This window comes from Haematobia irritans, chromosome 1, assembly GCF_050003625.1.
Source record: "Haematobia irritans isolate KBUSLIRL chromosome 1, ASM5000362v1, whole genome shotgun sequence".
In the NCBI taxonomy this organism is placed as follows: domain Eukaryota; kingdom Metazoa; phylum Arthropoda; class Insecta; order Diptera; family Muscidae; genus Haematobia; species Haematobia irritans.
Window position 1 is genome coordinate 50335370 of NC_134397.1, and position 14367 is coordinate 50349736.

The 14367-nt window shown below is 38.0% G+C and overlaps 1 protein-coding gene across 4 annotated transcripts in view; it reads right to left on the minus strand.

Moving 5' to 3' along the window:
* The window catches only part of InR (Insulin-like receptor), a 154362-nt gene that overhangs the window by 112074 nt on the left and 27921 nt on the right, over window positions 1-14367 (minus strand). Inside the window, exons 1-2 of one of the 4 annotated variants that reach the window (XM_075290311.1) lie at window positions 10610-11139; window positions 9369-10539 (exon numbers count right to left, since the gene is read on the minus strand). The exons of 2 other annotated variants lie outside the window; for them this stretch is intronic. The gene's annotated coding sequence lies outside the window, so the exon portion shown is untranslated. Of the gene's footprint in view, window positions 1-9368; window positions 10540-10609; window positions 11140-14367 lie in introns of those variants that run through there. One more of the 4 variants, XM_075290312.1, reaches the window with a different exon arrangement.

Below are 14367 nucleotides of genomic sequence, written 5' to 3' on the forward strand. Positions count from 1 at the left end.
CTTACAGACGTCAAATTTTGACACGAATCATTTGAAGGTTGGTACTATATAAAAATAATATGTATTTAATACTAGCGACGCCATCTATGTGTCAGACCTGTTATTCTGACCCAAAACACATACTTGTGCCAAACTTGAAGTCGATTGATCACAAAAATTTGTTCACAGACAGACGGACATGGCTAGATCGACTCAGGGGCCGACCCTGAGCAATATTGCCAAAGGCTTTTAAAGACTGAGATTTGAATTGTTTTTAAAGACTGAGATTTTAATTTCGCTTCTTTATATGAATGCGTTCTGGGATTTCCGTTATTATGGACTTCCTATAACAAATGACACATATACAAGTGTTCGCCTACCGACAATCGCCATAGTTGTGTATACCCACTCTGATACATTATCAGAATTGCGAAGAGAGTAAGAGAGAGAGAGAGAGATCCCCAATTGATTGCTCCAAGCTGAGTCATATTCTATATCAGTCATTTCTCTCTCTCCGTGGGAGTTACATATATCTTTTGAAAGCAAGGAAGTCTCTTTACTTTTTACCGGATTTTTTACATCATTTTCCGATGGTCCTTATCGACAAATGCCTGCATAAATTCTACATGCCCTTTCCGCCTGACTTTCGTCCTATTTCGCTCCAGGTCTCCTTTGTCCTTCCGCATAGCTCTACATGTGTCTCCCGGGCCCTTTCTTCCAACACATCCTGCGTAGATTCGTGGACCTCGCATATTCCAAGCATACTCCTATTTATATCACAGAATTACTTATTTATTACCAGAATTACAGCTTGGAGAAGAGAGAGATAGAGAGTAAATTCTACTCGCACCCCTTTCTGCTCTGCTTCAGAATTTCTCGAGTTAAAAAGATCTTTGGGTTAGGTTAGGTGGCAGCCCGATGTATCAGGTCCACTTAGACTATTCAGTCCATTGTGATACCACATTGGTGAACTTCTCTCATATCGCTGAGTGCTGGCCGATTCCATGTTAAGCTCAATGACAAGGGACCTCCTTTTTATAGCCGAGTCCGAACGGTGTTCCACATTGCAGTGAAACCACTTAGAGAAGCTTTGAAATCCTCAGAAATGTCACCAGCATTAGTGAGGTGGCATAATCCACCGCTTATAGAGAGTAAATTCTACTCGCACCCCTTTCTGCTCTGCTTCAGAATTTCTCGAGTTAAAAAGATCTTTGGGTTAGATTAGGTGGCAGCCCGATGTATCAGGTCCACTTAGACTATTCAGTCCATTGTGATACCACATTGGTGAACTTCTCTCATATCGCTGAGTGCTGGCCGATGCCATGTTAAGCTCAATGACAAGGGACCTCCTTTTTATAGCCGAGTCCGAACGGTGTTCCACATTGCAGTGAAACCACTTAGAGAAGCTTTGAAATCCTCAGAAATGTCACCAGCATTAGTGAGGTGGCATAAGCCACCGCTGAAAAACTTTTTGGTGTTCGGTCGAAGCAGGAATCGAACCCACGACCTTGTGTATGAAAGGTGGACATGCTAACCTCTTCGGCATAACCCTTTCTTCCGTTCCAGCGTGTCTGGTTTATATGGGCTGGATTTCTCTATTCATCTTTATATCACAGAGTTCCTGATACATCACCAGAATAACAGCAGGAGCAGAAAGTATTCTCTTATTTCAAGATTACCTTCTTCTTAGCGATTTTTACAATTTTGGGTACAATCCGTTGTTCAAATCTGTGTCATATTCTATATCAGTTATTCTCTTCAGTTCGTGAGATTTATATCTTGTCGATTTTAATGCACCTACATCATTTTCAGCAGTACTTTGTTGACACATATTTCCATCAATTTTAGATGTAGTCTTCCCTCCTATCGTATTTCAGTAGTTCTGAATTATAAAGCTTCCATAGGGTATTCTTCGTCCTTTTGCATAAATCTATATCTTATGAATACCAACACGGTTAGTGATCTCGCCCAGGGTATCCAAAACTGACACCAGCTAATTGGTTACCGGGAATTTGGTATCAAAATTGAAACCGGATAGTAAAAAAATTTTGGATTTTCGGTAAATCATCCAGGCTATGTAGGAAATTGTGATACCTCCCCCGTATGTTGATTGATGAGTACTACCCGATTGCATGTTTAGCTCAATGACAAGGGATCCAGAAATGAAACCAGCCTAGATGGGAGATAAACCATCGCCGAAAATCTTTTTAATGTTCGCCCAAAACTATGATTGAACCGAGGACTCTTTGTTATCATTCCACCACGACAGTTCTCTTGGTCTTGCTTTAACTCGAAACACTTGACCCACCGGAGTTACATCTTATGTAGCTCGAGATCTCCAGATCCCGGCAAACGCGATCTCTATCTTAAGCATTTTCTAGTTAAGGTCTTGGGAGCCTCCGTGGTGCAATGGTTAGCATGCCCGCCTTGCATACACAAAGTCGTGGGTCGTGATATAAAGATGAATAGAGAAATCCAGCCCATATAAACCAGAAACGCTGGAACGGAAGAAAGGGTTATGCCAAAGAGTACCCTTTGTCGTAACCCAAAGATCAACCACCGTGGTGCAATGGTTAGCATGCCCGCCTTGCATACACAAGGTCGTGGGTTCGATTCCTGCTACGACCGAACACCAAAAAGTTTTTCAGCGGTGGATTATCCCACCTCAGTAATGCTGGTGACATTTCTGAGGGTTTCAAAGCTTCTCTAAGTGGTTTCACTGCAATGTGGAACGCCGTTCGGACTCGGCTATAAAAAGGAGGTCCCTTGTCATTGAGCTTAACATGGAATCGGACAGCACTCAGTGTTAAGAGAGAAGTTCACCACTGTGGTATCACAATGGACTGAATAGTCTAAGTGAGCCTGATACATCGGGCTGCCACATAACCTAACCTAACCTAGTTAAGGTCTTCCAATACGAGGACGTGTATGTTTCATGATTCATCCGCGGTAATATACTTCTTTGGACTGCGCTTAAATGGGATATTAAACACGTGATGTCAGCTATTGTATACATTTTCTGTTTACGGCCTTCCAATATAAGGACGTGTTTGTCCTCCGTGGCAGCCGTATACCAGACCCCTGGACGTGGCTGACCAAAAACCGACACGTTAAAACGTATTAAACCAATTGGACCGTAGCAATCTAAAAAGAAGAGTAACAGGTTGGCTGATAAGTCCCCGGTCTGACACATAGATGGCGTCGCTAGTATTAAATGCATATTATTTTTATATAGTACCAACCTTCAAATGATTCGTGTCAAAATTTGACGTCTGTAAGTCAATTAGTTTGTGAGATAGAGCGTCTTTTGTGAAGCAACTTTTGTTATTGTGAAAAAAAAAATGGAAAAAAAGGAATTTCGTGTTTTAATAAAATACTGTTTTCTGAAGGGGAAAAATACGGTGGAAGCAAAAACTTGGCTTGATAATGAGTTTCCGGACTCTGCCCCAGGGAAATCAACAATAATTGATTGGTATGCGAAATTCAAGCGTGGTGAAATGAGCACGGAGGACGGTGAACGCAGTGGAGCCCCAAAGAGGTGGTTACCGACGAAAACATCAAAAAAATCCACAAAATGATTTTGAATCACCGTAAAATGAAGTTGATCGAGATAGCAGAGGCCTTAAAGATATCAAAAGAACCTGTTGGTCATATCATTCATCAATATTTGGATAAGCGGAAGCTCTGTGCAAAATGGGTGCCGCACGAGCTCACATTTGACCAAAAACAACAACGTGTTGATGATTCTGAGCGGTGTTTGCAGCTGTTAACTCGTAATACACCCGAGTTTTTCCGTCGATATGTGACAATGGATGAAACATGGTTCTATCACTACACTCCAATCGACAGTCGGCTGAGTGGACAGCGACCGGTGAACCGTCTCCGAAGCGTGGAAAGACTCAAAAGTCCACTGGCAAAGTAATGGCCTCTGTTTTTTGGGATGCGCATGGAATAATTTTTGTCGATTATCTTGAGAAGGGGAAAATCATCAACAGTGACTATTATATTGCGATATTGGAGCGTTTGAAGGTCGAAATCGCGGCAAAACGGCCCCATATGAAGAAGAAAAAAGTGTTGTTCCACCAAGACAACGCACCGTGCCACAAGTCATTGAGAACGATGGCAAAAAATCATGAATTGGGCTTCGAATTGCTTCCCCACCCACCGTATTCTCCAGATCTGGCTGCAATGAAGAGGTGATCGCCGAAACTGAGGCCTATTTTGAGGCAAAAGCGAAGGAGTACTACCAAAATGGTATCAAAAAATTGGAAGGTCGTTATAATCGTTGTATCGCTCTTGAAGTATGTTGAATAATAAAAATGAATTTTGACAAAAAAAAATGCGTTTTTCTTTGTTAGACCGGGGACTTATCAGCCAACCTGTTAAGTGTACACACCATCCCAATGATTACTCATTTCGCGACGAATATTTCCTCCCCATAAAAAAAAATCAAAAAAACCGACCTAAATTTCACTTTTTTTATTTTTCTAGGATCGGCGGATATTCCTGAGTAAATTGCTCTTACGATACTCCTTCATCCTTATGTAAGTAATTAAGTAAGGGAATGAACATGACACTCAAACTGTATATTATGGCAAATCGACACCTATCTGAATGTTTGAGAATTTTTAGTTTTATGGCATTTTCGGTATGTATGACTAAACAACAACGTTGGCATGAGTCAATAGGGGTGATTAAACCTTAAACATAGTTTTATACTACTTGGAAAAAAGAGTATTCTACATTGGAATTCATGGAATTGGCATAGATGGTAGATGATAGTACAATTTCCTGGGCAAATATTCTAGGGAAACATAAATATTACGATGACGAATACTATTCTTCAGCTTAAGTTTTTTTTTATAACTCAACAACATTTACTGCTCCATTTGATGTTAATGCCCTTTCAACAACTCGTCGTTCAACTGTTGTAGAAGAAACGCTCATTCACCAAATCCACATTCCATTCGAAAAATTGTAATTGTTATGCCCAATTTAAAACTTAAGTTTGACTATTTTTTTTTATTTTTGTTTGTGAATGACCCCAACAGGTTTATGTAGTATTAACAAAAATAATACAAAAATAAATAACAATCATTCAAACATGTGATAATATCTGTTGCCGGTAATGATAAGAGCGCGTGTTCGTATCTTTTTTGTTCAAGTTGTTTAGGGAGTTTTGTAGGTCTAATAGAAAAAGTCAATGTACTTCAACCAAAAATGTGTATTAAATAACAAATAAACAAATATAGAATAACATTTATCAATTCCATAATTGTTTGTGTTCCAACAGGTGGTAAATGATTATTCAAAATATGCCGACACCGTCGCCACTATACTCTAATAACCCCCATCATCACATCGGTAAGCTCTTCAAAATGTCGTGACTTGTGTGCTCATGACATACCAACAAAATTAAGTTAGGGGTTTTCCCAAAAACAACAAAATCTGTAACTCAATAAGTGAATTACGTATTTTGGAACTGGGAATAGTGTTTAGTATTTGCTCTATATAAACGATTTTTTTGATAGTTGAAAATAGTTGAAAAACAACAAAAGTATTTTGCTAAATTTAACATTTCTAAAATATTTTAATCCATTGAGAAAAGTTCTTAGTTTGGACCGAACAATAAAGTAAGAAAACGGGTTTAGGAGCGAACCGTGCAACGTGGCTACATTGGTTTAGCTTAAGTTTAGTGGCCGCCCGTTATTTTAGGCTCACTTCGAACGGAGCTTCACATTACGCTGAAACTACTTAGAGAAGATTTGAAACTCTCAGAAATTTCACCAGCATTACTAAGAATACTGTATCGTTGAAAAACTATTTGTAGCTCCCTTATACGCATAGTAGTACGTGAAGGTAAATAGTAATAACCTATTCTGAAGAATCTCAATATCTCTGTTGTCCACGTTTTGGTGCAACTGAAATTGGTGGTATCCTCTTAAACCTCGGTTTAAGTATTATCATATCAGCGAAAAATTTACAAAACGGTAATGCTTGGCAGTACAATGCAGGAAAATGAAATAGTCAAGAAGTTCCAACAAATGGTCAGACACTACTTCTAAAGGTAGACACTAATAATATGTGGATAGATCTGTACTAATCCCATATGATGGTATTGAGAACGAAGCTCAGGATACAGTGATATAACTCGTTTCCTTGAGTTGATATATTGTAGGAGTGTATTCTGTATATTCACTGATGGTATCTGTTTGATATAAGAAAAAATCATTCCTAGCACCGACGACTGCTTCCATCTTGAAGTCAGGAATTAAGTTTTCCTTGTGCTGGTCGACGGCAAAGTACTACCGGCTTTACCGGAGCAAATTCTTGTGGGGCGCGATTCTTAGCAAACTCAGTCAGTCCTCTGATAAAAAAACCTAAACTATCTACCAGCTTGGATGGACTGATACAAGAAAAGCGGATCACTGAATTATTCCGCATATTCAGTACTTTATCTGTCTGATATTGCATGATTTTTATCGAAGCCTAGTGGACTATTGGACTGGATGATCAACGCTTTCTTCACGTTGATGTATTATCAAACGGACACTGTTGCTTTTCCTTCAATTAAGGAGTGTATTTCATGTGTTCGCTGCTTATATCTGTTTTATATTTCACTATCATCTTCGAGTGAGGGAGGGAATATCCATGGTAGATCACAAAGAGTTGCAGACCTCGCGGTCAGTTTTGTGAGGCACATTTCTCCGGCATCTGACAAAAAAATCTAAACTAACTGCTAGCTAGATGGACAAGAACAGAGTATCACCAGATTAATCCGTAGATGCAGTGCTGGATCTCTCTGATATTGCATATATTTTTGTCGTAACCTTCTGGACTACTGCCATCATGGAGGAAGGAACCTAGTAGCCGTGAGCTGGTCGATGATAAAGAGCTTTCGGCTATGGGCCCAGTTTTGTCGGATGTGGTTCCTTGGAAACTCATCCCTCTGACTGGAAGAAACTATGGTAACTACCATATTGTATGGACTGACACAACAGCAGACTTATACTCTTCACTTATATATCTGTCTGATATTGCATTATTTTTATCCTAGCCCCCTGGTGCAATGGTTAGCATGCCACCGTGGTGCAATGGTTAGCATGCCCGCCTTGCATACACAAGGCCGTGGGTTCGATTCCTGCTTCGACCGAACACCAAAAGTTTTTCAGCGGTGGATTATCCTACCTCAGTAATGCTGGTGACATTTCTGAGGGTTACAAAGCTTCTCTAAGTGGTTTCACTGCAATGTGGAACGCCGTTCGGACTCGACTATAAAAAGGAAGCCCCTTATCATTGAGCTTAACATAGAATCGGGCAGCACTCAGTGATAAGAGAGAAGTTCACCAATGTGGTATCACAATAAGTGAGCCTGATACATCGGGCTGCCACCTAACCTAACCTAGCCCCCTGAACTATTGGATTGGAACGTTTTCTTCGAGTTTATGTAATATCACCCGGACGCCATTACTTGCTCTCCAATTTGGGAGTGTATTCCGTATATTCATTGCTGGTATTTGTTTGATGTTTCATGATTATTTCCTAGCCCTAAGGTGTTGCAGTGCGCTGGTTGAGAACAAAGAGTTGCTGACTTTGAGGGCAGTCTTGTGGGTTGAGTTTCTTTGGCAACTCAACTGGACTTGCACAAGAACACTGTTATCACGCATTAATCAATAGATTCACTGCTTGATCTTTCTGATATTCTATGATTTTTGTCCTAGCCTCGTGGACTACTGTCATCTTGGAGGAAGAAACTGAGTTGTCGTGCGCTGGTCGATAACAAATAGCTTCCGACACAGTCTTGTTGGATGTGGTTCCTTGTCAACTCAGATCTCTACAAGTTTCATGATTATTTTTGATTGAGGTTTCATGATTATTTCATAGCACCGAAGAGGTGCCGTGCGCTGGTTGAGAACAAAGAGTTGCTGACTTTGAGGGCAGTCTTGTGGGTTGAGTTTCTTTGGCAACTCAACTGGACTTGCACAAGAACACCGTTATCACGCATTAATCAGTAGATTCACTGCTGGATCTTTCTGATATTGTAAGATTTTTGTCCTAGCCTCGTGGACTACTGTCATCTTGGAGGAAGAAACTGAGTTGCCGTACGCTGGTCGATAACAATTAGCTTCCGGCTCAGTTGGATGTGATTCCTTGCTAACTCATTTCTTTGCAAGGTCTGGTCAAGAAATAACGGTCATTTATTTTCAAAAAGTTTTTATTTATTCACTATTCCTTTCAAAGTCAAATGCTCCTCAGATGTAATATACGTTTGCCAATCCTCGAAACACTTTTGAAACAAGCTTTTTGGTATGGCCTGTTTCGATGTTTCTTTTATCTCCTTAATTGAAACAGAACGCCTTCCTTTCATCGATGTCTTCATTATAAATGTATCCATATATGTGCTAAAAAACATATGGGCAATATGTTCTTAAGACGTTGTCCAAGACCTAGGACATAGGGCCGCCCTGGTTAAGGACTGGTCCCACGAAACTGTTCCAGACCTTAATTCCACCTCGATAACGACAAAGCCATGTGATAGAGACAAGTCCCTTTCGGTCCCCTTTTGACCGATGACCCACTAGGATTAATGCTGTACTACTCCTGGTATTGATCCATTTCCCGTTGGGTTGTTGAAAGAGCTTTGAAACGCTCAGAAATCTCACCAGTATTACTGAGAGAGCAGATAAAAATCCGGTGAAAACGTTTTGTTGAAACTGGGATTAAACCCACGACCCATTGGAAGCATAACTGTGGCTCCCTGCAATGTAACCTATGTCGGCATTGCACATAGAGGATCTTCGATTCAATTCTAGATACTTCAAAAAAAAAAATAAATACCTATCTCAAATCGTCCACAGTTCTACTGGAAATTCCATGGGAAATATAATTTATTTAAATTCAGATATACTTTTTGTTGGCAATATCGATTTTAGCGATTCTATATACCATTCTATTCCAAGGAAAATAACTTTATCAATGATAGTACTACATAATTGTATATACATTATGACCTAAATGCAAGATTACATATTGTTAAGCCACTCCTTGCTATCGCTTCATACATGGGGAGACAGCTCATTCGCTTGTCTACCCCTCTTTGGATCTGGGTAGCAGCAAGTTAACTAAAGAAAGAAATACCATAAAAACCATATTGCATATGTGGGTCGCATTCAGTTGCTTGACCTGAAATGACCTGAAATCATAGGCAAAGAGAGAAAAACAGAGAGAGGACAAAAGAAAAAAATTGTCCAACAGTGCATTAAGGATACAGCAGAAATGCATCATCATTTCTTTTTTATGCTTCCTTCCTCATGAAGGGGGATGCATATGCAGTCATCTTTATGTATTTATCATGTCTTAATTACTTAAGTTTCATTACAAATGTGTACCTGATTTCCTTATTCGATGGATTATAATGTTCTCGTTCGTCGGAGTAGTATTTCGCAAATGTTGGTATTGTTGTGTTGTTGCACTTTTTCGCATCGACATGAAATTGCCTTGGCCGAATAGTGTTTGTTGTGATGCTGCTAACGACGTTGTTGTTGCTGTCTGTCTGGCTTGTTGGTTGGTTGACTGGCTTCTGCTTCAGTTTCTCACACTTCACTTCACTTTCTTTTTGTTGTTATTGTTGCGGTGCTGTTTTGTTATTGTTAATGTCTTGATTTTTACTCAAACTATGTTGTAGTTGTTGTTTGTTTATTCACTTTAACCGCAATAATCGCAACAACATAATGTTACTCTTGTTGCTGGTGGTTTTTGCGGTGTATAGCGATTATTTTTATAAACATTTTGTGTGTGTGTTTTTTAGCTCCCTTCTCTCTTAGTTGTTGTTGTTATTGGTGTATATTCTACTATGTGGCGAGTGGAGAATTAAAGATATTTTTGTTTGCCTCCTTTTAATTCACAAACTGCGTATTATTTTATTTTTTTGTTATTTGCTTAAATTATGTTGGTATTCGTTATATTTTTCTTGTTGTTGTTGATTTTTTTCCTTTCTTTTCTATCAGGTCATGCATACAATGTTGCTGGATGGATGGCTGTCTGGGTGGTTTGTTGGCTCACTGACTGACTGACTGACAACATACTATGGATGGATGGAGGAGACATCCCCCCACATCCATTCATGGATTTGATGTATTTATTTCAATGCACACACTACTAACGCCACCATCGCAGCTCATTCACCACTCACCTCTTCGCTCTTAAGATAACTACTGTTTTGTTTTTTTTTTTTTTCACATAAACACGCACACACTAACGAAAATCTCACTCACTCATTCACATACATAAGCTCAGGTATGTTCACTGCTCTGCTGCCGCTTATTCTGCTACTACTCACTCATTCACATCACATGTTTTGTTGGTATTTTCTTTCTTCATTCTTTCTTTTTGGGTATTGGAGAGAGAGAGAGAGAGAACGAGAGCGAGAGGAGGTTTTAACATTTGCCTGGTGTTGATGGAAATGTATTTTACTATGGTATTTATTTATTTATTCACATATTTTTTACGATTTTTCTTTATTATTAATCACTTTGTTGTTTCTTTGTAATATATTTTCTTCTAAAACAATATATAAATTACAATTATTTTCTTTTTCATAAAAAAAACAGAATTAAATTAAAAACTTTACATTATATTCTTTCCGGGTGAATAAATGTTGGGGTAAATTCCACCACTTCGACCGACAACGACTATTCTTTGGCACTTCATTCACTTCTCTGCACTACTAGCTCACACTAAATCTAAAATATAGAATAAGAGTAGACGGAATCGTAAAGTGACTGAGCCCAATTACTTATGCTGTTGTTGTTATTGTTGTGTATAAATTTTATTTTATTATTTTTATTTCATTTCGCTTGAGTTTGTCCGTCATGCGATTTTTTTACGTCTCACTTGAGAAGCCAACACGTTTTTGCTTCTTTTTTTCTACATCTCTCACTAAACACGGGAAGGTTTGGTATGCACTTTCCTACAATGTGGATGTTGTTGTTTTTTTATTTTGTTTTCTTCTTCTCGTATTTGAGATTTTTTGTTTTTGTTGCCGTTTTCTTTTATTGCATGCGCCGCTCTTATAGTGTGGTTGTATCGTCTCGACTGTCTAGCGTGTACTATGTGTTGTACTAGCTATTCACTCAGTTTGTCATAATAACGTATTTGGGATTTACCAGATAGTCTGGATTGTATGGGATTTGTGTATCATATCTCATGGGTTGTTCACATGTAGGGATGACAAAGTGATCAAATATTTTTTTGATGTAGAAACGGGGGTTAGTGTTGGAAATTTTGATTACTTTTGGCTACTCGTTACATTTGAAGGAGCAACTCTAGTTTAGCTATACCTCGTAAAAAAAAAAAAATTTTTTTTTGGGTCGATAGAGAATTAAATTTAATATCGAAATAAAGAGTAACCGGTTGGCGGAAGTAACCGGTTAACCGGTTATTTGAACCTAAAGTGTAAGCAAATAATCGTTAATAAAACCGGTTTTAGTGAACCGATTACTTTCAAATGTACATCACTAGAAAGCTAGAGATACGACCTTTCAAATGAGGTGCAACTCGAGATTATCCGGTTAATAGTTTAGGTTTTATATGAAAAAATACGTATTTTTGAACCGATTTTTTTGACAAAACCATCCTTTAATCCAAAAACGCTCGATGTAAAGGTACAAAATTACTAATTGCATTGTGTAGCTTACACTTCTACCTATCCGTTAAAGTCATTTGCTTGCCGATATCTGCCTTAGAACCGGATATATTTGATCTGAAATGTAATTGTAACCGTAAAATTTGAATTTATCGTTAATAAAACCGGTTTTAGTGAACCGATTACTTTAAAATATACATCACTAGAAAGGTAAAGGTACGACCTTTCAAATGAGGTACAATTTGAGTTTATCCGGTCATCAGTTTAGGTTTTAGATGGAAAAATAAGTGTTTTTGAACCGGTTTTTTTACAAAACCGGCTTTTAATCCAAAAACGCTCAATGTAAAGGTACAAAAGTAATAATTGCATTGTGTAGCTAACACTTCTACCTATCCGTTAAAGTCATTTGCTTGCCGATATAGCCGTTAGAACCGGACATATTTGATCTGAAATGTAATTGTTACCGTAAAATTTGAATTTTGCTAAAAAAGAATTGCATTCAATTTTAATTCAAAGTTGTTTTCGGGGTGGAATGAAAACAGATCCGTTTTAAAACCGGTTATGGTTTGAATGAACTGACTGTTCCTAAAGCCACATCACTAAGCAAAAAATGGGGAAGTACACGAAATATGAAAAGTGCCGTTATAACATCGGCTGTGGCGTTAAATGCAACCATGTGCTTCAAAAGTTAATTGTTTGCAAAAATGGAAATCACGCGGGTCACACAATTATATGAAATTTTTGGTTTAGAAATAAAAGGCAAAAGTCCATATTCTGCCATTTTAGAATTAGTAAAATGGGGATTAATTCCTGCCGAAGGTGTTCTTAAGTGTTGTAATGGCCATGATTTGCGTTTGGTGAAATGTGACACTAGTATAGATGGATGGGTATGGAGGTAAGCGATTTTTTTATTTTTTTAATTTAGTAACTAATTGAAAAATCATTTTAGATGCACAGAAAGATTTGTCAAAAACAAAAGGAAACCGGAGAAATGCAATTTCTACCTATCTTTAAGAAAGGGGACGTTTTTCGACAAATCACATCTTTCAATTTACCAAATCCTCGCGTTTTCTTTCATGTGGTGTCAAAATGCACCTATTCAATATATAATGGCGGAGACTGAAATTAAAGGAGACCAAACTGGGACGGACTGGAACAACTTTTGTAGAGAAGTTGTTGTCTACAGTTCGTTCCAATTAGGTGTCCAAATAGGAGGTCCCGGCATATATGTGGAAATAGATGAGTCCAAAGTTGGAAAACGGAAATACCACAAGGGCCACTACGTAGAGGGTCAGTGGGTATTTGGAGGTGTAGAACGCGGAACTAATAAGTGCTTTATAGTTCCAGTTGAAGACCGCAGCCGAGAGACTCTCCTGCCTTTGATAAAAAAATATATTCGCCCTGGGAGCATAATTGTGTCTGATTGCTGGAAGGTGAGTAATATTTTATGGGATTGAGCCGTGAAGTAATAATGGTTTACTTTCAGGTCTACGATACATTGTCGCAAGAGGGTTACGTTCACTATAAAGTGAACCATAGCGAAAACTTTGTGGACCCAGAAAGCAAACAGCACACCAACACGATTGAAGGGCTGTGGCGCCATTTGAAAAATTCTTTGCCTGCATTTAGCCGAAGAAATTTATTTTTCAACGGCTATTTGCAAAAATTTATTTTTATAAGATGGTGCAAGGCAGAGGGTAAAAATATATTTCTGCAATTTGCGAAATATGCGGGATTGCTATACAATGCTGGGGATGCGCAAAGCGATTTACGCAGAGAAGAATTCAGGCAGGCATACACTGAACAGCCAGTTCATATAGTTTTTGAAGATGAAGACGTAATGGATGAAAATGTTGAAGACGATGTTGGTGAAGATCCATTAATGTAAATAAAAAATATTTTAAAAAGTAAATTTTGTTATTAATAAATGTGAATATTTAATTTTGAAACCAGTGAACATTAATATTATTAATAGTTGAAAAGCGCCGCAGGCGAAAAAATTTTCCAAAAAAATCGCGCGATTTTTTTGAAAAAAATTTTCAGTTTGTCTTTTTGAACCGGATATGGATAGGATCTGGGAAATATGTCTGCAGGAATTTGAAAAATTTTTTTCAAAAAAATCGCGCGATTTTTTTGAAAAAATTTTTTATTTTTGTAAACTTATACGGATAGGATATGGGTAATATGTCTAATTATAAAAATAAGAAAGCGCCGCAGGCAAAAAATTTTTTCAAAAAAATCGCGCGATTTTTTTGAAAAAATTTTTTATTTTTCAAACCGTATATGGATATATAATAGTTAATATCACCGGTTATAGTAAAGATAGCAGCTTGATTTTGACCTTGATGGAAAGGTAGAAGTGTTAGCTACACAATGCAATCCGTTATTTAGTACTTTTATATGGAGCAGTTTTTGAGATATAAGCTTATTTATAAAAAACCGGTTCCGAAAAATACAAGTTTTTACCCGTACAGCTGTAACGGATGAAGCTTATATAACGGTTCATACATCATTTTAAAGGTCTCTTCAAGACCTTTCTAGTGATGTACTTTTCAAAGTAATCGGTCCTATATATTAAGGATTTTTAACTTACACTTTAGAACCGAATAACCGGTTATCCGGTTACGACCGCCGAGAAAAAAAGTTGTTGTTGTAATCTGCTCAAAGAGTACTACCATCTGTGAAGTTTTGAAAAAAATTTGAGAGGTATAGCTAAACTAGAGTTTAGCCCATTTGAATTGAGT